The following is a 22,596-nucleotide window of genomic DNA, read 5'->3' as shown; positions in this document are numbered from 1 at the left end:
CTGATCAAACGCCGAACATTCGCTACAAATATAAGCGTGTGCAAGAAGTTTTCGCGCCAATAATGTAGCAGAAGAAATTGGTAAAGGGTGCAGATGAGTGCCAAGTTGATCACTAAGCGCATTCACAAAAGTGAACCCAGGATTCCAAAGTTTGCCTTGGCTCAGGCTCATAGTTTTGGTGGATTCGCCAAGATCAGTTATGCCTATAGAAAGTACTGGATTGTCAGAAAGATCAAAACAATTCATCAACACATAAACAGTCAAGTATTTAATGTCCACACAATTGCATTAAAATAATAGAACATATTTACCAGTTACTGTTAAAAGGGAAAAAAAAACTTATTAAGTATAGCAAAACCAGTTCTAGGATGAAGGTAGCAGCCACTAAATAGGTCTTGTCTTTACAATTGTAGTGCCAAGCTGTTGGCTTTGCCTGTGCTTGCATGTAAAGCATTGTTAAAATAAGTAAAAGACAAAAACATTTCAAAATTGGCATCGTGTCTTTTATTTCAGCACCACCAGATCTTGATATGTTGCTACTTCTTGTTTCTTTGAGACTGTTTTACCTTAAAAAAACAAACTTTCTTAACCTGTGTGCAAGGAAAAACATCACCCCTAAAATTATAAGGTTCAAACCTAGTAGGGGCTGTCGCAAGCAAATGTTTGTGACCAATCCTCAAGTTTTACTATGGTGCTTGGGGTAAGAACACGACTCGAAGGCCTGCAGAAAGTATGCCAAGATAAATCCCAAGGCCATCGAGGACTCAAAGCGAAATTGTAGCCAAGACCGGATTATGGTTTTGGACCTGTAAGACTGATTGTCACTTCCCTGTCCTGCAGGCCCACAGGTGCTATATGTGGTTCACGATGGGACTGGAGCAATTACAGTTTGATTTGGCCTCACCAGTGCCATAAAAGTGTTGGCTGTGGTCGCAGCATATCTTTGTAGGTGAGGGGTACCAGTCTTCCCCTACCTTGACAACTGGCTGTTGAAGTCAGACACTCCCCATGCAGTCACCACCCACCTCCAGACGATGGCCAATCTCCTGACATTTTTGGGGTTCACTATCAACTTGCCAAGGTCACATCTGACTCTTTCACAGACTTTCCCCTTCATCTGAGCTATTCTATAAACAGTGCAGTTTTGAGACTAAACCCTGGAATTGTGAGTTCAGGTCATTTAGGCTATGATCCTGATGTTCCAGCCTCTGCCCAGTATCCCCGGGAGGATGACTTGAAGGCTACTGGGACTGATAGCCTCCTGCATCCTGTTAGTCAAGCCCACCAAGTTCCATATGCAGGCTATCTATTGTGAGATCTGTAGTCCAAGTGGGCACAGTATCAGTTGGGACCTCTCACTCCCCTCCCCCCCCCACCCCCCCCTGGTTTCAGAGAAGACTGTAAACAGTCTACATTGCTGGTTTCTGGACTGCAATTGAGTCCGTGGCAGACCCTTCTGCCTCCCCCACACAGAGCTCACAGTGGTGACTGTTGTATTGCTCCTGGATTAGGGAGGCCGTCTGGAAGAAATGGAGATCCGAGACCCAGCTCTACATCCACCTTCTAGAATGGTGGGCCATTCGCTTGGAGTTGAAGGCCCTTCTTACTGTCCATCAAAGAGAGGCTGGTGCAAGTGCTCAATGCAGTACCACCGCTGTATTGCAATAAACAAGGCCAGGTGGGGTCATGGGCCCTGTCAGGGTGCATAGCGTGTCTGTAAGTAGCTGGAACTCCAGTGGATATTTCTGGTGATTTACCACCTGACAGGATCGCTAAATGGCAGGGTGGACCAACTCAAATGCTGATGACTTGCGGATCACGAACAGCAGTTGTACCTCGATGTGGTACAAGATGTCTTCATTGGACGAGAACCCTGACTCAATCTTTTCACCACTTCCAAGAATGTGCAATGTCAGCAATTTTGTGCATCGGAATTCCCAAGGTGTCTTTTTCTCAGATGTGCGTTCCGCCTAGAGGATAATTTGGGACTCCTGTAAGCCTTCCTGCCGATGCCTCTCCTGTCCTGAGTTCTGAAGAATGTCAGGAATTACATGACCCAGCTCAGCCAGTCTAGTGACACTGAATTGGCCAAGGAGTGTGTGGTATTCAGAGCTCCTTGGCATAAACACCTGTCCCCTAATCAGGCTGATGCATTGGTAGGATCTTCTGTCGCAGCAGCATGGAAGGACCCTGCACCTTGGCCTCCGGAGTCTCCACTTCCATGGTCGGAGACTGAACGGCGGTAGTTGCCTTTTACCTCTCTCCTGAGGTTGTCATCTTGGGAGCCAGGCATCTTGCATTAAGTCAGTTTACTCCTTCCATTGAGATAAGTTTGTGAGTTGGTGTGGTGACCCTCAGATTGATTCCCTTCACGCCACGCTGGCCAAAGTGGTGGTGTTTGTGTTATCTCTAGCCTAGCAAGGCCTTGCTATGGGCACAGATTAAGGGTAGTAGTCTCCTCTTGTGGCTTTCTTTGCAGTCACTGAATCAGCCTTCTTTGTTTCAGCTGCCTGTTGTGATACGTTTCTACCTTCTCCATTTATAATTTCCCAGTGGAATTTGAATGTTTTCCTGACATTTCTCGTGTACTCTTTTTGAACTGTTGCATACCTGTTCTCTATGACTCCTGACCCTCAAAGATTTTCAGGTCACAAAACTCTGCAGATTTGATGACTGAGCTGCAAGCCCTCCCCGTCAACTGACCATAAACCAAGTTTTACTCTGGCAACACTCCTGATCCTGAGAACGTTGACTTCTTTGCTCTTGAAAGTGGTGACCTAGTTTCACTTCAAACACAATATCACTGCTGGTGTTTTTTGCTCCACCTCACCCTTCTAAGAAGGAGAATTTCAAACGGTTGGATCCTAAAAGAGCTTAGTCTTCACATCGATCGTATCAGGGAACATTTTGTGGAAGGTCAGATCCTTGTGGGTTTTGCTGAGAGGAGGGAAGAAGGCCAGGCAATGCAAAAGAGTACTAACTCTTGGTGAATCTTGCTCTGCATTAACATTTGCTAAACATTGGCTAAGAACCAGCCCCCATAAAGGTTGTACGCTCATTCCACCAGAGCCCAGGCTGCTACCACTGTATTGGCATGCTGGGTATTTGCCAGGCTGCTATGTGGCCGTCGGTCAAACACATTCATGTAACTCTACTGCCTGGATAGCCAGGTCCAACACGAAAGGGCACTTTGCCTGCTCGTCTTGCAGAAATTGTTTGTTTATAGCCAGTTCAGACCCACCACCTAAGAGGTACTGATTTGGTATCTCCTTGAATGAACTCATGAATGAATTGGGGATTTATAGAGTGTGCAGCTACTCAGAGGAGTGTCCCATAGCTAGAGTACGAAGCCCATGGTACGCAACCGAAACCAAGACCTTACCGTCCCACAGAAAAGAGCCAAGTTTTGAGTTGACTGCGGAATGTGGTGTCCAGGGGGAACTGACTGTTTGTGTGGGAGCTCATTCCAAGCTTTGGCTGCACGAAAAGAGAAGGTTTTACCATTTCTTCTGGCATGCTTGAAGCGAGGGATTGACGGAAGAAACACAGCTCTCTGAAAGGGAGCTACTAGACAAATCTTTTACCCAGGACTGGACAGATGCACTGCGCTGTGCTCCAGAACCATGGCTTTAAATAGGATCAGTTTCCTGATGGGCAGCCACTGGAAGGCTTTCAAGACCGGTGAAATAAATTGCATAGACAAATGCACAAGAGGCGTGGCTGTTGCATTGTGGACCACCTGCAGGCGGTTCAGCGGAGCTTGTGCCACTCTGAAGTAGTGTGTTCCCAAAATCAAAGTGCGAGGTGATAAGCACATGGATCACAACTTTCTTAGACTCCTAAGGGAGGAGGGAAAGCAATCTTTTCAAAGTGCAGAGCATAGCGAAGCATTGCCCACCACCGCAGAAATCTGTGGCTGCATGGATAGGGCGATATCCAGCTTCACCGCTAAGTTTTTAACCACCATAGATGGAGGTGGCAGGGCAGTTGGGCAGAGATCTTCCCACCAGTTTGACACGTGATTCAAATGGAATACATTCTGTCTATGCGTTGCACTTGAGTTGGCTACCCTGCTTCATCCATTAAAATATGTCTGGCATACAGTCTGTGAAAGATGCTACAATTGAGCCATGGGGACCATCAAAGGCAAAGAGCAAATGGGTGTTTCCGGCATAAGAAAATATTTTACACCCAAAAGGCCCGACTACGGAGGTCAAAGGGTACATGAAAACATTAAAGAGGGTAGGGCACCCCTGGTTGACTGCCTTGACCTCAGAAGAAAAAAGGGCATGCCAAACAGATTGGCCTCTAGAATCTCAGAAGGACTTACAGCAGTTCCACTCAATAACCCCCACACCCACAGTGGACAGCCTTGCAGGAGGGTAGAACGTGGGGCGGTGTGAAAAGTAGACGATAGATCAAGAAGAATCAGGTCTGCCCCCCCCCCCCCCCCCCCCCCCCCCCCCCCCCCCCCCCCCCCGAATTGAACTGACATTTAAAACGGTCGGAGATCTCCAGTGCTGTCGATGCAGTACTGTCATGGGGCGAAAGCCAGATTGGCTGAGGTGTAACAGCTTGCCTTGCTCCGAAGCTGGGCATTGACCAGTTTTCCAGCATTTTAGTGAAGGCCAGAAGAAGAGAAATAGGCCTGTTGTTCCAGTGCAGGCTTCTTGAGCAGAGGTACCACGTTAGCCAGTTTCCAACCGGCAGGCATAACCCCTGAGGAAAGAGAAAGGTTGAAGTTGGTGTTAATCACAGGATTGATGACCTCTGCTGTGGCAGCTAACAGGGCAGGTAAGAGTTTAGGAATCTGTGGTTAGAAGTAGCTATTAGAAGAACAAGTTACTTACCTTCGTTAAGACTATTTCTTGAAGATACTCTATCTAACCGCAGATTCCGAACCTGTCCCCCCTGCACAGTAATCTGGTTTTTTTCCACATAAAAAGGTCCAAAGTCTAAAAATCTGCACTCTGGTTGAAACAAACCAGTTATTCAGCTCTGCTTCTGGGGGTGCGGATAACCTAGAAAGAAACAAATGTCAGCGCATATGGGTTTCGTTTAAATGCAATTCCGCATGTCACTACCAGAGCTGGACGATGTCAGTGTGAAACTGCATGAGGCCACCTGCTGGTGTGCAGTGGTACTGCTGAACATTTCCCAGATCCAGTCTGCAGTCTGGGGAATAGTTAAAAGGTGGGGATTCTGCGGTTAGAATATCTCCCAGAAAGAGCGTTTCCGAAGGTAATTAGCTTTTTCTATGCTGTGCTTTTATGGGAGAGCTGGGGGAGACGGGGAGCAACATGGAGAGCATGGAGGCTACGGTGTAAAGGGGAGGCGCACACTGGTGGAGAAAACAGATGCACTCCCTGGAGTTTTGAAGGAATAAATAGTTCCGTGATGGGGAGCTGTGGAAGGATACAAGTCCGCCAATCAAAAGTAAAGTAAAGAAGCTATGCTCCAGAACAGCGACAAACACAAGATGATGGAATATTATTGAAAAAGAAACTAGCTAACTATTAATGAGCAATGGCGCCCCAAGCCCAACCCTCTGGGTGTTTTACACAATAGGTCTTCAACAACAGGCAGCAAAAAGTTGGCTGAAGGTGAGACGTAAAAATAGGACTGCTTGAATTAAGAAGCATGAGTATCGAACTAAGCAAGAAATGCATGAGATGTTTGCATAGTTATAGAAGAGTAATAAAAGTAGGACATGTATGTGTGGGATCTTTAGGGCAGCTCCCTGTTAGAAACATCTGAGTAGCTCTTGGTGGCAAGGAGCGTTTGATTCTCTTGATCTGGAAAAGTAATTTAATTCTTAGTAGTTTGAATGCATTGAAGTGTAGCTCAGTGGGTTGGATGATGTAATTTCCTCTGCAGTCTGATTCTCTGTGCCTTTCTTCCTCTGAAGAGGCAGTTTTGTTCTTTAAATTGTTTTCTTTCGGGCAAGTGGCACTTCCTCATCTCCCCGACTGCTATGAAACGTTGATTCTTTTTGACATTCTGGGAGCATTGGTCATGAAGGTTGCATCTTTTTCTGATCTTGCCAAAAGTAATGTGAGAAGAGGTGAATCACAAAAATAGTATGTATCTATAGTAGTTATTAGGAACAAAGTAAATTATTCCAGTGAACTTGTTACATCAGGATCACGTGCAGTTATGCACATGAACTCGTAGTACCTTTCAAGCATGTATGCATTAGCTCATATTTCGTCTTAAAATTTTCTTAATTCCCCTCCCTCCTTTTGTTCCACCATCTATGCAGTCTTATGCTAGGTCTCCGTATTGCTCTTAGTCTTTGCCCTTCAAGAGAACAGGATATCACGTTTCCTGGCCAGCGAAGGCAGCATTGACCTGACTGCGCAAGCGACTGGTGAACGTTTCCATTAAGAACAAGGTCCTTCTGTTTGCCAACGAAAACCTGCAGGCACAGCAGCAAAATTCAGTGTCCGCTCCCTCACTTTCTTCTCACCACCTCCTCCTGTGCTCAGTAGCTTAACGAACAAGCATTTGTAATTCAATAGGTCTCGTATTTGTTAAAGTTAGTGTTGCCGTTGAAAGGAACAATTTTTTTTAACTTTTTGTTTTTTTATTTGCAGAGGAGTTATTATATTTGCATAGCACTATTGCTAATGGTCTAAAAAAGCAAAAGTAAAAAACATTGTTATTTTCAACGCCAACAGCTCCAACTTTAACAAATGCGAGACTTGAAAGATGATGGATTCAACCCAGATCTGTGACTGGGGGGTGGGTGTCTGAAAAGTTTCAGCGCTCCGACCATCATCTCCTTTTGTTAGCTTTGTTCACCCTAAGTTGGCAGGGTATGCCCAGATGTCGGTCCCTTGCTCACTTTGCCACTGGATTCAAGCTAGCCTGGCTGATGAGGGGTGTTACCCCGAAACCGGTCCCAGGATGCTTGTTTCCGGTCCAGAGAGGACCTGGCTTGGCAGTTCCGTCTGGACTGTTCCCATGAGGCATAGGGTCAAGACTGATTTGCATATAGCTGTCTGAACTGGGGTGGTGAAGTGAGCTAAAGAACAATGATGGGTTCAACCCAGATCTGTGACTGGGGGTGAGTGTCGGAAAAGTTTCAGCGCTCCGTCCATCATCTCCTTGTGTTTGCTCCATATCCTGAATACAGCATGTCTCGAAATGGCACTACTAACCGCTAGCCCTTGACCTTCTGGTAGGGTTGTTAGGTCAAGTAGTCAAAGCTTACTCCAGGAGTTAGAGAGGTATAGAAACTCAGAATCCATAACGTTTTATAATATTAATATCTACACAGTACTTTACTAACAGAAAAGGAAATGAACATTTATAGAGGGTAGGTAAATGGAATATTTAAAACTATGGCTATTGGAGTTAGTAGGTGCTAGGCACTACTGGTTTTCTTTGCAGATCAAACAAAGTAGTTGCGCCTATGCGCTAGAAATACAGTTAGCATTGAACCTCATAGTAACGTTATCGTATGGGATTTTTTCAAGCCAGGACTTAATAGAAATGTTTGTCTTTTGGTTTCAGTGACATATTATCCTTCTGATCTGAAAGAAACACGTTAGTTAGATTCCTCACCTTAGAATATCCCCAGGCGTCAGGCTGGATCCGGAAAGATTTTTCGTCCGCAATACCCCTTGCGCGTCGCTAGGCGTCGTCTGCGGCTCCGCGTCTGTCGTCGGCGTCGTGCGCCGGAATGACGTCGTCCGAGTACTTAGACGCTGCCCTCACGTCAGTTCTTCTTTTTTCCGCGCCAGACAGCGCCGATCCGGGAAGAGCTTACCCCTTAGTCACTTTTTGACTAAACTTTTTTGACTTTTTGGTCTTCTGTCGACTCGACTCTGGTGCCGGTAGGATGCCTGGTTTTTAAGGCCTGTGAGTCCTGTCATTGACTGATGTCGGTGACGGACCACCATCGCCGGTGCCTTTACTGCCTGGGGCCCGACCACGATGCGGAGTCGTGCCTCGACTGTCAGGCCTTGACCTCGAAGGCTAGGCGGGAGCGGTCCCGTATGCTTCTCGAGCTTCGGCACTCGGCTCCGCGCCGTTCACGGTCCAGGAGGAGGTCCAAGGACCGGTCGCGGAGCCACAGTCCCCATCATCGCTCGTCGGGCTCGAAGTCTTCGGGTAAGTCGAAGCGCTCGAAGAAGTCCAAGAGGCGACACCGCTCTTCGGACTCCCCTCGCCGGTCACGCGACTCGGTCGAGGGTCAGGGTGGTGTCACCCTCGCGGCTCCGTCGGAGCCGCAGGAGCCGCGTCCGTCTCGATACCCGCCGGTCCCTGGGACCGACGCGACTCCGGCGGAGATCAGCGCCTTCCTCTTGGCCATGAGGGGCCTGGCTCTGCCGTCGACGCCTGCCGGCGCGCCTTCGGGCCCCGTGGGCTTGATTGGGCGACCTCGCGAGCCGGCGGCTCCGGCGCCGTCGACGACTTCGGTCCCGACGCCGCAGGTCCCTGAGGGATCCAGGCCTGGATCTCTGCCGGCGCAGGTCGACCTCACGACGCCTCCTCCGCCGGTGCAGACACCGGTTCCACCCCCGGCGCCATCCCCGGACGACGCCGTTCCCCGGTTTAGCCCCGGTCCGGGCCCGGCGCCCCTAGACGCTGCATCCGACGCCGATGCATGAGCATTTCATCTACCGCCTGGCTCCGGTTATTCCTCCTGTTTATCAGGAATCGGATGACGGGGGCGACTGGGAGGGGTCTGAGGACCCTATGGCCAGACAGGCCGAACTTTCACAGGACTGGGCAGACGAACTGGGGGATGCCAGTGGTCTGGACACCTCCCCGGACGCTGGTTTCATCTCTCCTCCGACTGTGGCCTCGGAGGAAGGTGCTGCTTTTTCAGTGGTGCTGCGCAAGGCGGCCGATGCCCTTGGGCTGGAGTTGCTTGCTGTGGCCGTGAGGACTAACGTCCTCCCAGAAGTGCTTCAACCGTCAGCAAGCTCCACAGAGCCTCTGCTGCAGTTCAATGAGGCACTCATAGACGTTCTGCAGGGCACCTGGTCCAAGCCCTCCACAGTACCTCCTGTGGATCGGAAAGTGGCCCGGCGCCACCGCCTTGCTCCGGGCGACCCCAGTTTTCTGTCCCAACACCCCACTCCCGAGAGTCTGGTTATCCAGGCCTCGACTTCCCAATCCTCCTTCCCGTCCGCTCCTCCGGATCGAGAATCCAAGAGGCTGGAACAGTTCGGAAAGAAGCTGTTCTCTTCCCTGAGTTTGGGTCTGCGGTCCTTGAATACCGCTTGCCTCTTGGACCGTTACTCCCACTCTCTGTGGGATACGGTGGAGGACGTGCTGCCCCTGTGTCCAGCGGAGGCCCGGTCACGGCTCACCCAGGCGCTTGCTGATGGGCGAGATGCAGCACGACATGCCATACGGTGTGGACTAGACACCGCGGACTCGCTGGGGCGGGCAGTTTCGACCACGGTGGCGCTTCGTCGCCACGCCTGGCTACGGTCCACGTCTTTCTCGGGGGATGTCCAGAGTACCCTCATGGATATGCCCTTTGATGGCACTCGCCTTTTTTGGCGAGAAGGCGGATATTGCGCTGGCTCGTTTCAAGGACTCCTGGGCTACGGCCAAGTCCTTGGGTCTCTCGGCCCGCGGCCGCAAACTTCCGCCTTTCGTCCCTTTCGTGGCCAAGGAAGGGGCGCCTCCTCACGTCCGCCTAGCCACCGGCCGCAGAACCAACCTGCACGCGGTCGCGGACGTGGATTCCGCCAAGGCGGTACTGGAGGACAATGTGCCGGTCAGTCCACATCCACCCCGGCAGCATCCGCCTCAAAGCCCTCCTAGTCTGAGCTTTCAGGCCCATTCCACGCCAGTGGGCGGCAGAGTTCGCCATCACCTGCTCCACTGGCGTTCCATCACGTTGGACAGGTGGGTGCTGCAAATTGTCCGAAGGGGCTACTCCCTCCCCTTCGAGACGACCCCTCCAGCCATGCCACCACAGTACCACCGCATGTCGGGGGATCTCTTGAATCTTCTCTGGGAGGAAGTTACGGCCCTCTTGGCCAAAGAGGCCGTCGAGCGCGTTCCTGGTCCAGAAGTAGGTCGTGGTTGCTATTCCCACTACTTTCTGGTTCCCAAGATGGGCAAAGGGGGCCTACGCCCTATCTTGGACCTCAGGAGCGTCAACGCCTTCCTCCGGAAGGAGCGGTTCAAGATGCTCACCTTAGCTCTGGTTCTGGCTGCCCTAGACCCTGGAGACTGGATGGTAGCGTTGGACTTGCAGGACGCTTATTTTCACATCCCCGTCCTGCCGGCCCACCGGCGTTACCTGCGGTTCACGGTGGGTCAGGAGCATTTTCAGTTCACCACGCTCCCCTTCGGCCTCACCAGTGCCCCTAGGGTGTTCACGAAAGTTATGGCGGTGGTCGCAGCTCATCTGCGCAGATCGGGGGTTCCAGTCTTCCCCTATCTCGACAACTGGCTGTTGAAGGCGGGCGGCCCCAGGCAGTCGTCTCCCACCTCCAGACTACGGCCGACCTCCTGCATTTGCTGGGGTTCTCCATCAATGTGCCGAAGTCACACCTGAGACCCTCCCAGAAGCTCCTCTTCATCGGAGCGGTTCTAGATTCGGCGCGGTTCCGGGCCTATCCTCCGGAGCAGCGGGTCCGGGATATTCAGGATCTGATTCCCATCTTTCGGCCTCTATCCTGGGTTTCGGTCAGGTTGGTGCTGCGGCTTCTGGGGCTGATGGCCTCCTGCATCCTGTTGGTGCATTACGCCAGGTGGCAAATGCGGGCTCTGCAGTGGGACCTGAAGTTTCAGTGGGCCCAGCATCGTGGCAGCCTGTCCGACCATGTCTTGATCTCGGAGGGCACTGCGAAGCCCTCTCCCTACCCCAACCGGAGCACGTAGTAGTGACAGATGCGTCCCTCCTGGGATGGGGGGGGCCACATGGGGGAGGCGGAGATCAGAGGACTCTGGTCTCCGGCGGAGACTCGGCTCCATATCAACCTTTTGGAGCTGAGAGCGATCCGATTTGCACTGAAGGCATTCCTTCCCGTTGTCCGGGGAAGTGTGGTGCAGTTGTTCACGGACAACACTACCGCCATGTGGTATTGCAACAAACAGGGCGGGGTGGGGTCGTGGACCCTTTGTCAGGAGGCTCTGCGCCTCTGGACATGGCTGGAACACTAGGGCATCACCCTGGTGGTTCAACATCTGGCAGGCTCTCTGAACGCCAGAGCAGACGAACTCAGCCGCCGGTGCATGATGGATCACGAATGGCGTCTAAACTTGGACGTGGCGCAAGGCCTCTTTCGGCAGTGGGGAGAGCCTTGGTTAGATCTATTCGCCACCGAAGAGAACGCGCAATGTCCGCAGTTCTGCGCGTTGGAGTTTCCAAGGCGGCACTTGCTCGGGGACGCCTTTCGTCACGAGTGGAGTTGCGGTCTGTTGTACGCCATTTCCGCCTATACCACTTCTGCCCAGAGTGCTGAAGAAGATCAGGCGCGACCGGGCCCAAGTCATCTTAGTGGCTCCGGATTGGGCACGAAGGTACTGGTATCCCGAGCTACTCAGTATGTCAATCGATCCTCCGACACGACTGCCTCTTCGGGAGGACCTTCTGTCGCAGCAGCAGGGGACGGTTCTCCACCCGAACCTGTCCAGTCTCCACCTCCATGCGTGGAGATTGAGCGGCGACAGTTGATGCCATTTGACTTGCCTCCTGAAGTCTGTGACGTTATTCTGGCAGCCAGGCGTCCCTCCACTAAAATGGTATACGCCTGCAGGTGGAGCAAATTTGTGGCATGGTGCACAGCAAAGACTGTGGATCCCCTCTCCGCCCCTCTTTCTGAGGTTCTCCTCTTTCTTCTCTCTCTAGCCCAGCAGGGCTCTGCTCTGGGCACCTTGAAAGGTTATCTATCAGCTATCTCTGCTTTCTTACGACTTCCTGATCAGCCTTCTCTTTTCAAATCCCCTGTTGTTTCTCGTTTCCTTAAGGGCAATTACTCACGTTTCCTCCTGTCCCCTTCGTAATGCCTCAGTGGGATTTGAATTTAGTCTTGACCTTTCTGATGTGCGCTCCCTTTGAGCCTCTTCACAATTGTCCCATTCGTCTTCTGACTCTTAAGACTGCTTTCCTGGTAGCTATCACCTCGGCTAGACGGGTGAGTGAGCTCCAGGCGTTATCGTCTAAGCCTCCTTTTCTTTCTGTTCATCCGGACAAGGTAGTCCTCCGGACTCGTCCTTCCTTTCTTCCAAAAGTGGTAACTCCCTTTCACAAAGGGGAATCTGTCACCTTGCCCACCTTCTTTCCGCCTCCGCATCCTTCGAAAGAGGAAGAGAGGCTCCACCGTCTGGACCCAAAACGGGCACTGTCCTTCTATTTGGACCGGACCTAACCGTTCCGGGTGGACGACCAGCTTTTTGTTGGATACGTGGGTGCTAAGAAGGGAAGAGCAGTACACAAGCGGACCATCTCACGGTGGGTCGTATTGTGTATAAAGGCTTGTTACTCCTTTGCTAAAAAGGACCCTCCTGTAGGGCTGAGAGCCCATTCCACCCGGGCCACAGCGGCTGCTACTGCCCTGGGACAGGGAGTCCCTTTGCAGGACATCTGTCGGGCAGCAACGTGGGCCTCGCTGCACACGTTTGCCGAGCATTATTGCCTGGACAGCCAAGTCCGGAGAGATGGCTTCTTTGGCCGTTCTGTTCTCCAGGACTTTCTGGTGTGATCTTGGTTCGCAGACCCACCACCGGGGTTGGTGTTGCTAGGGTATCTATTCTAGGATGAGGAATCTAACTAACGTGTTTCTTTCAGATGAACAAGTTACTTACCTTCAGTAACGATGTATCTTTAAGAAACATTAGTTAGTTAGATTCCTCACCGACCCACCCATCCTCCCCGTTCTGCGAACCGACATCTAGGGTTAAGGCTATCCTTTCTAGGGCCCTAGATTTTTTGGCACCAGTGTCGGTCTCTTGCATGGCTCTGCGTTCCCGGCGCGGAAAGCTATGTACAAGAACTGACGTCCGCACGCGAGGGCGGCGTCTAAGTACTCCGACGATGTCATTCCGGCGCACGACGACGGCCGCGGAGCCGCAGACGGCGCCTAGCGACGCGCAAGGGGTATTACTGAAGAAAAATCTTTCCGGATCCAGCCTGACGCCTGGGGATATTCTAAGGTAAGGAATCTAACTAACTAATGTTTCTTACAGATATATCGTTACCGAAGGTAAGTAACTTGTTCTTTAGCACCTATGACTATTTTTCTTTTTTACTGATAGTCCTGGCGCTCTCAGTCAATGATAGTGATTTAAGCAGCAGATATGTGAATGAAGATTGCAAGTACTCTTCACTGGCCCAAAACTCACTACCCAAAGTCCGATCTACCCCCTTGATGATACATTTTGGGTGCCTTTGGGAATTCTCGGCTGCTATTATGGAAAGCCTGGTTGGTGAGGACAGTAGTTGGCTAGTTTGCCAGTTCAGTAGTTATGAGTTAGTAGAGTGCAGGGGCATGCATCTAAAAAAACACCGGTCATGTCTAAAATGGGTTTGTGGCAGAACCTATCTCTGGTGTGGGTGCCAAATAGACCAGTAGTTAACTGGCTGTTAGGGTGAATGGACTCTTGATTGTCATTCGGCCACACTGTGACTGAAGTAGTTAGACCATTTAATTCAAACAAATCTGGAATCGGATCAACGTCTTTTTTTTGAATGATATGATGCCACAAGTCAAAAGACAGTTTTTCAGACCTCGTGTTGTCAATAAATTAGGTAAATACAGGCACCCTTCAGACACAGTGAGGTTTGGAGACCATTCATGCTTACCCTTCTTGATTGATGAAGGAGATTAATCTTCTCTTTACCCTAGGTGTCAGCCTTGTTGTGGACAGCTGGGTGTTTGTCATTCTCTGTCTGTCAAGAAGTCCTGATACAGGTTCTTCTAGGCCTTTGCTGTTTTTTGTTGATCTCGTTGCTCTTTCTGGTATGCAAAATCCAACTGCTCTCCCAGACAGTAAGAAACTCATCTCAACATAACAATCAATGGGTGTGCAGACAATCTCAGCCTTTTGGGAGAATGACAACCAGCCGATGTTCCGTTCCTGGATCTTTTTGGTGTCTCTCCTGGGCTGGTGCACAGGCTTCCTCAGTTAAGTTGCTGATGCTGGATGTAGGTCTGACTTGGGAGGATCATTGTTTATTCTCCTATGGTGGCCAAAGAGGAAAGCCTTCAGCTAACCAGGAGGTGGTCATATTTTAAAGTTCTCCTTATAGTGGAGGAGCATTTCCCTGCTAATGCTCTACAGTTTCCATGTGCTCCCGGCCATGGTGGCCACTCTGAGACCACACATGTATACACGCATAACAGGCACCCTTCACGCTTGTCCCAGACATAAAGTCCAAGAACCCCAGTTATAGAAGAATGTACAAATGCAGACCTGCACAGCTTTTCCATTCAGAAGATTTTCGTCGCAACATGTCGAGACATTTTGAAAAGCTTATATCAATACTTTAGATCCTTTCATTGAGTGAGATATATACCGGTGCTTACCTAGCTCGCTTTTGAACACATGCTTTAAAGGAGATGGCTACCTCAGCTCCTTCACTTCAGCCTTTGAGCACTGCTTTACTCAAGTGATGGTGTCTTGTTAATTTGAAGACAATGCTCTTAAGAATGAATTCTATAGATTTACTTAGCTTTAGTGGTGAACTGTGCTGGATAAGAGTTTGGAAGGACCTGGAAGCGAGTTGGGCAAAGTGAAGTTCAGAGCTGTCTGAGTGAATTTAGGTGCTAGCAAGACCCCTATGACAGGTAGATTTTGAGACGAGACCTGTTAGTTTCATCACTTGTTAAATATAGTGAAATAAATAGAATATTGGTGCTTTAAAATAGTTTAATTATGAAACTGTTTTTGTGATATTGTGAAATTTGATATGACTGCATAGCAATGAAAAAATAATGGGACAAAGTAAGATGTTCTAATTTTTAGAAGTGTATGCAGGCCAAAAGACATACTGAATGGGCTTGTCTATGTTCCAATCAAACATATGCCACTTGATTTCTGAATCATCCACACTTGTTAACTAGGATGACTTCTATCGGCATCGAAATGTTACTCTATCTGGCTGCTTCGTCTTTCTTAACTATGAGATGATCCTTTTCTGATACAATATTGCTATTCCTTGCATTAGTCCCAGTAGATTCAATGACCGTGAAGCCTCTCCAGCACTAGCAACATTCTGCTAAATCTCGCTATCTTTACTTCGGACTCAATTCTGGCAACGAATGCTTAGGAACCTGATGTACAAAATGAGCAACTTATAGTGTGACCATTGCCACCACCTATTATCACTCATAGTTCATCTTTTCTGGATCTCACGGATAACACTTTAGCAGTGGGCAGTGAGTGGACCCCATGAAAAAGGGGTTAGAGGGTGGGCCTGTTGGAGCTAGAAATGAAATGGAATGCTAGGGTAAATTCTCTTTAAACCACTAGTTCAGTTCCACAGTTTCTTTGAATAACATCCAGCCTTGTACATTTTGGATTTAAACTGGGCACTAAAGTAATGACTGTACTAAGGTAAAGATTGTTAGATATTCAGTGCAAACCTTTTGATTCTTTAAACAACTTTAGATTAACCCCACTTGAAAACTGAAATGCCATCTTAGGGAAACGAATAACCGGTAAAATGAATGCAACAAAGGTAACTTGACAGGAAACTGATTACAGGAAAACACAATAACACACTATCATAAGCAGGGCGACTAGCCAAAAAAAGAAGAGCACAGAGCTTGGAGAAGTCTACGAAAGGCCCTGCACAGCAAAGACCTGAGAAAACACTTCCAGGAACAAAGGCAAAAATATAGGGAACTAATCTGGGAGGAAAGAAAACCAAGGGAAGCTATCTTCTGGGCAAAAGTGCTGCATTCTAGTCTAAATGCAAATCCGAAAAAATTCTGGATGACAGTCAACCACCTAGGATGGTGCCCACATCTTTTAAACAACTCAAATATTACAGAAGACAGCTGGGTAAAGTTTTTGATAGAACTCTTTAGTATACATGTGGGTACTGTAGAACAAGATAACAGTTGGAGAAAGGGCCATCAAAAAAGGCAGAGGCAAGCTTGATCCTTTGCTTGCTGTGCAAAATTCAAAAAATTATTTACTGAGGCCACAGAGATGGGACACCAGGACCAAATGGAGTACAATAAACCATCTACAAGTCAAACCCTGAGTTCTGGGCAGGGCAATTAGACTCTGTCTATAGCTACATACTATGAGAAGAAGTTATACTAGACTCTTGGAGAGGGTTGGCCATCAACCCAAAATACAAAGGAGGAGACAGGGCACAACTGGAGAATTACAGATTGATTACCGTGCTCGATAACAAGGCTAAATACTTTGCCACTCTATTCTTACAAGACCTGTCTTCATGGGTGAGCAATAAGAAAGTATACCGATCAATCAAACAGGCTTCAATTAAGGTGCAGGAACCTAAATAAATAACTAATAACAAAAGGCCTGGTCCTAATGGAATAGTTTGAAACGCTATACAGAGGTGAGAACATGCTGCTAATAATTTTTCATAACCATTTCGAGGGTGATATGACTCGGGTGACTGAATCCCTTGAGAAGGTGATTGACACAGCCATGATTAACCATTATCACCCCCTTAATATAGTATGGATGGGTGACTGTAATGCTCAGAGTTGTAATAGGATGTCGAAATCAGCATGTGGCCTGATTGAGAGTGGGATGCACCCCCTTGTTTCCTTTGGAAATTTGCTGGATAGACTTCTGACCATAAGGAATATGGTAATACTTAATTCAAGCGACAAACACACTGGTCTCCTGGAAAAAACCTTTGGGGACTAGCACACAAGGCTCTACTGTCGATTATTTGGTGGTCTTGGCTCCCCTAAAACCCCTCTTTAGTAATGTTAACATTCTTATTACAGCCTTTAGTGATCATCCCGCTTTTTAAATGGGATGATTGTTTTAGCCCTTCGGTTAGAATTCTTGCACCATGTATAGCAAGAAAGAAAGGTATAGTTTCTAAATGGGCCAAGATAAATAAAGAAGAATTGATAACCAGGGTAGTTGGGACTACTCAGAAGGATATAATGGTTTGCCTTGACCCGTGCACGAACCCTTCTAGTATACGGCAGTACTTTGAGACCATTTTGAGTGATGTGAGAAGTAAACTACAGTGCCCTAAGAGGTCCTCTAAACCCTTGGAGCCCCGCTGGTTTGACGCCGTGTGTACCAAGGCACTGAGCAACTTACATGGGGCACTGTTAAATAAACCAGGAGATAAGGCCATTGTTAACAGTATTAAGAAACTAGGAAGAATAGACTCAGAGCCCTGTAGGAGGAGGCCTGGGAAAATCTTCAACACGCCGCACTGTAAAAATTCAAGACAGTTTTGGGCAGTAATTAATTCTCCTTTTTTTAAACAAAACCCAGGCCTAAACTTCGATATACATATGGGTGAGGATTCTTGGGTTAACCACTACTCTTAATATATTTGGGACAGTGCCTGAAGGGGAAAACTTTACCTCTAATGGTAAACCTAACGACATACAAACCTGTTTAACATTCTGTATGGCAGAAGTGAGATGTGGACTCATGCAGTGTAGTAGTGCCAAAGCCTCAGGCCCAGATGGAGCCCCTATAGACTTATTTTTTGATATCTCTGTATTCCTCTGTTGACAAAAGTGTTTAATGCAATTGTGGTAGTTGGGCCTCCGGACTCATGGAAAAAGACAATCATTCTTCCAATATACAAGAAGGGTGATAAATCATTGCCTAAAAACTATAGGCCCATCTCTCTTCTGGACGGCACAGTTAAACTGATAGGCCGTCTATTATTATTTAGACTAGAGGACTGGGCCACTGGAAAAAAAATCTTAATACCGGTACAATACGGCTTTAAGAAAGGGAGAGGGAGCCTGGGCCAATGCTTAAACCTGAACTTGATTGCAGCTAAGTATACTCTAGCTAACGAAGGTAAAATTTATATGGGATTTATGGACCTCTCTGCAGCGTTCAATTGGATCTCGCATCATAAACTGGTGAGAATTATAAAAGAAATGGGCGTAGATGAGACTATCATATCTTTCATACGACAATTGTATTCCCAATCATCAGCGTGTGTACGGTATGGTAGTCGGGGGTGGAGGGGATACACTAGATTTTTTTTATTCTTAGGTGAGTCAGGCAGGGCTGTGTCCTGGCTCCTTTTCTATTTTCTGTTTACACAAACTGTGTTGAATCTGCATTGATAAGCTCCACAACAGATGTCCCAATGGTAAATGAAATGCGTATACCCATACTGTTATAAGCAGATGATGCAGTATTGATACTAAGGACTGGGATAGCACTGCAAAAACGTATTGACAAGTATGTCCTCTTTATGGCTTCATTGGACCTTCTGGTCAATGAATCAAAGACCTATATTCTGATTACGGGGAAACTGACCAAAAATTCGTCTTCTTTTCATATTGCTGCCTGTAGAGTTGAAACTACCCATACTTTTTAATATTTGGGTGTTTTATTTAATATTTCGGCCTCCTGGACCAATATGGTAGTGAACAGATGTAATATGTTAGAAAGAAGTATTCTGGCCATATTTTCTTTTATGAAACAATTCGCTTCAAAGCCATTGGATGCGATACAAAAGATCTACGCATCAAAGGCAATTTCAGTAGCCACATATGGGGCAGGAATTTGGGGAATGGCAAATGTTGATGCCATACAAAGCATAGAAGATTGCTTTTTTAAAAAACTTCTAGCTATCCCTAATAGCTGTTCTAATTTTAATTTGCATAAAAAGCTGAATGCACCTTATATATCAGATTTAGCCTCCTTGCCCCTGTCTTATTATGGCATTCAATATGGAGACCGTAAACTGTGGCCCTAACACAAGACATTATTAGGGATTGTCTAACCTTGATCAAGTACAAATATTTCCCTGGATCCAATATGTTAAAGATGCATTAACAGCTTTGGGACTGCAATCCCTGTATAGAGACCCAGTTAATTGTCAAAAGATTTAATAAAGTCAAAATAAAAAAACTCTAATTAACAAAAAGGTGATACGATAGGCACAAATATAATCGTAATAAACATATGGTAATATTATATTGTGGGTTACCTTCCATTCCCTTTGATGCAAATCCCTACTTAGCGTTTGTCACTAATATGCGACATTGTTTTATATTGGTGAGATTCTTGTTAAATCTTATCCTGTGTATGATAGGCTACACTATGGGAACCTATTCACCAAACAAATTGTCAGTTTGTCCTTGTGATGGAACCTCCCCACAATCCAATTTACTCCTTATTTTTTTTGTAAATTTGTTGTCACACCGCAAAAAGTTCATTTTTCCTTTCATGCGGAAAAGCAGATTTAAAGTCATCCCGCTCTGTATTTTTTTTTTTTTTTTTTACAAATGCGGTCTGACTACCTTATGTGCGATTGCCTTGCATCTTACCTCTATTTGTCAATAACGACCAGGAGATTAAAAGATTTTTTTATAACAATATTCTTTATTTTAACTGATCATATATTTTAACTTATTTAGGCTATTTTATATGGAACCATGTATTTTAGATTATGAATTGGGATTATTTTGGAGGTCTTTCATGGACGGTTTTAACTCTTAAACAGCTGTGTTTTTATTACTCTTACAATTGTCATTTGCGCAAAAACTATTTTATGTAAATTCTGATTAGATAGGCAAAATATAATTAGACGCCCTGATATTTTATGAGAATGCACTTTATGATGTACTGTACTTGTATGATCTTGTCCTAAGATCGAATAAAGTTATTTAACTGACTGACTATACAGATCATTAAAGGGGTCATCACTCCTCCCATTGCTAAAAGTCAGCAAATTTGCATATGGCAGCAAGGCACTCTGTGGGGGTGAAGTAGGATGTGGGACCTGATAGTTGCTAAAGCGTACAGATGCATCTTCTCCCTCCCTAGAAATGCTTCCTAATCACAGATAAGATTGGGATTTGTTCTCATAAAGCAATCTCCTGCCAGGCAGTCCGCTTTTATGAAAACGTGCTTCAGACTTAAAACGGCACCTGGAAACACATAAAACCAGCACATGTGGCAGGAAATGAAGAACAGCCTAGATTTTTCAAGAGCAAGAAGATGCCTGGAAGATGTACTGGACGATTCGAAACTCTGTGGGAGACTCCATGCACATTTCCGTCCTTTAAGAGAGCAACAAACAAGTTAAAGACAGTATGATCTCTGCAAGAAAAAAAGGATACTTATGCAAAGTAATGCCATGCCTGGATGCTGATGCAGAACTATAAAATGCTATCCTTCCAATTGTATTTGAAGGCAGGCTTGCCCCTTTACCTAAAGCAAAAAAATCCTGTTGGATGGGTTCGGAAATCTTCCTTCACTAGATACCATACCAGTTTAGCAAAAACAAACTGGAAATGCATCATGCAGGCTGTGCGGCTGGCAAGAGAGGACTTCATAAATCGAGTTTGTATGTGCAAAGCTCCAATCAGAAGTAGGAGGTCTCTTCTGCCCCAAGGTTTCATGGAAAGGATCATACACAGATGCAGGGCAGCATCATTCCCTCTTTAACGCGAAGGACAAAATAATGATCTGTCGATTCGTGAAATTTCCGATACTTGCAGAAGCTACCTTAAAATCAGTTGCCACCTGTTGAGTAGGGGAAGGGCAAACACCCGCTATTGGGCTAGGCCCTAAAAAAAACTACCACATGACATCCCTATGTCCTCAACTCAAACTTGATGGACTGATGCTGATGGTTGTCGATAATAAACGTTTACAGCACATCAGAAGAGCTGTACTACCAGGAAAGCTTCTTAATCTTGCGCTGATGGTCGAAAAACAAGTCTGTAAATTTATATTCCCTCCGATAATGCTTCCTGCTCGTCTTAAAGTTGGACAAGCAAAGAGTCTCTAAATGAGACCTTTTTATTAATCTCTGAACTTCACTATTGCATCACTTTGTTCTCAATGCTGACTCGATGGTTGATGCAAATTGTTGTCGTCACAAAATGTACAAGGACACCTGAAGAGCTGTACCATTCGCAGTTCAAACTTGCACTGATTGTCGAAAGTTAGTACATCAAAATATATTTCCTTTTAGTGCTTTCTGCACACCAGAAAAGTTGGATGAACAAAGAAGGGTGCTAAATGAGCCATTGTTATCAATTTTTAATTTAATTCATAGAATAGCTTTTTTACAGAGCACAGTATGTTGTCACTATTTTAAATAATTGTACAGTAAATGTTTATATTTTTGTGTGTGCTAGTTTTCATGTTTTCCGTAGTTACATGGTCCAGTATTGAACTTCACATGCCTTACATATACTTTAGTTGGTTGTCTAAGGTTGCAGTCCTCAAAAACCGTAAGATAATGAATGCTGCTTCCATAGTAGCAAAAAATATTTAGTGTTCATCAACATTTAAATTGATCTATGATTTCTGTTTCTTGTGTTCTTTGCTCTCTAGTGAGATTTATTGGTCTTGTATTTACTGTGTATTAGCATACAGAAATAGTGTTCGTCACTGTTTGCTAAAGTATATGAACTATGTAACCTCAATCCATAGCTCCAAAGTTATTTCACACAACTTAAGCACATGCTGGCTTAATCACTACGTTTTTTTTTGTTTTGCAATTCTTTATTGAGAAAGTCAAAACATGACATTACAAAAGGGGAGGGAATGAGGAACAGAAGAGGCAAATCACATGATAATACAATAACAAGAAATACACTTTGAAGTTATGCAAAACTGTCTGTGTCCAGACGTCAAATGAACCTCCATAATAAGGACTCATGGTATTAACATGGAGGACCTGCAGACCCGCATGCACTTATAACATTTCTGAGAAAGAATACGAAGCAAGACGAGGGAGGGGCCAAAAAGGTACTGAGAATATGGCAGAAAAGAAAGGAGGGAAAGAAGAGGACAAACTGAGAGGCCCTACTTGCACCTACATGTCTGTGGGGGGTGGAGGCAGAGAATCAGGGAGAGAAAAGGCAGAAAGGAAAATAGAAACAAGAAAAAGAAAGACAGGGAGGTGAGTTCAGAAGGTGAGGAAGGACGGGCATCGGTGCCTCATTTCTGCAAGGAGCACCGCCAGACATGTCCACATGGTGGATTCCTAATAGGGGACAACTCAAGGCAGCAACCTGGTGTCCGGGCCGGGGCATATGTGCACCCTTCCAAGGGCTAGTGGGCACCGTCCTGGAGAAATGGTTTCTCAAGTGTGCAGGAAAGCCTCAGCTCTGTCCTGAAGGTTGTAGATGGCTCGTTTGAAAAGTGCAGTCTGAAATATCGCTGAGAGCAACTCATCATGGGGGGTTGGGGGGGGATATGGGCGAGCGCCAGTGCTGTATCATTCATATTTTAGCCGTGGTGAGCACCGTATGCAAGAGACGGCCCTTTAGTCGGGAGAGATGGGGGGAATCTGTGTCATGTAGAAAAATCAAAAGATGAGAGAGGTCCTGACCGGCAGGGTCGTGCTCATCTGGTCACCAACCGCCTCCCAGAACGGTCGAATCGAGGGGCAGTCACAAAGGATATGCAGCAAATCACAGCGATCATGGGGGAAGCGGCTACAGGTGGCGTGGG

General features: G+C 46.8%; 1 protein-coding gene across 4 annotated transcripts in view; it reads left to right on the top strand.

The window, feature by feature from the left end:
* NRF1 (nuclear respiratory factor 1) overlaps positions 1–22,596 on the top strand; it is a 687,565-nt gene that overhangs the window by 627,355 nt on the left and 37,614 nt on the right. The gene's annotated exons all lie outside the window — the stretch shown is intronic.

The sequence above is a fragment of the Triturus cristatus genome, chromosome 4_1, assembly GCF_964204655.1.
Source record: "Triturus cristatus chromosome 4_1, aTriCri1.1, whole genome shotgun sequence".
NCBI classification, from domain to species: Eukaryota; Metazoa; Chordata; class Amphibia; order Caudata; family Salamandridae; genus Triturus; species Triturus cristatus.
This window is presented reverse-complemented; position numbering and strand designations above follow the sequence as displayed.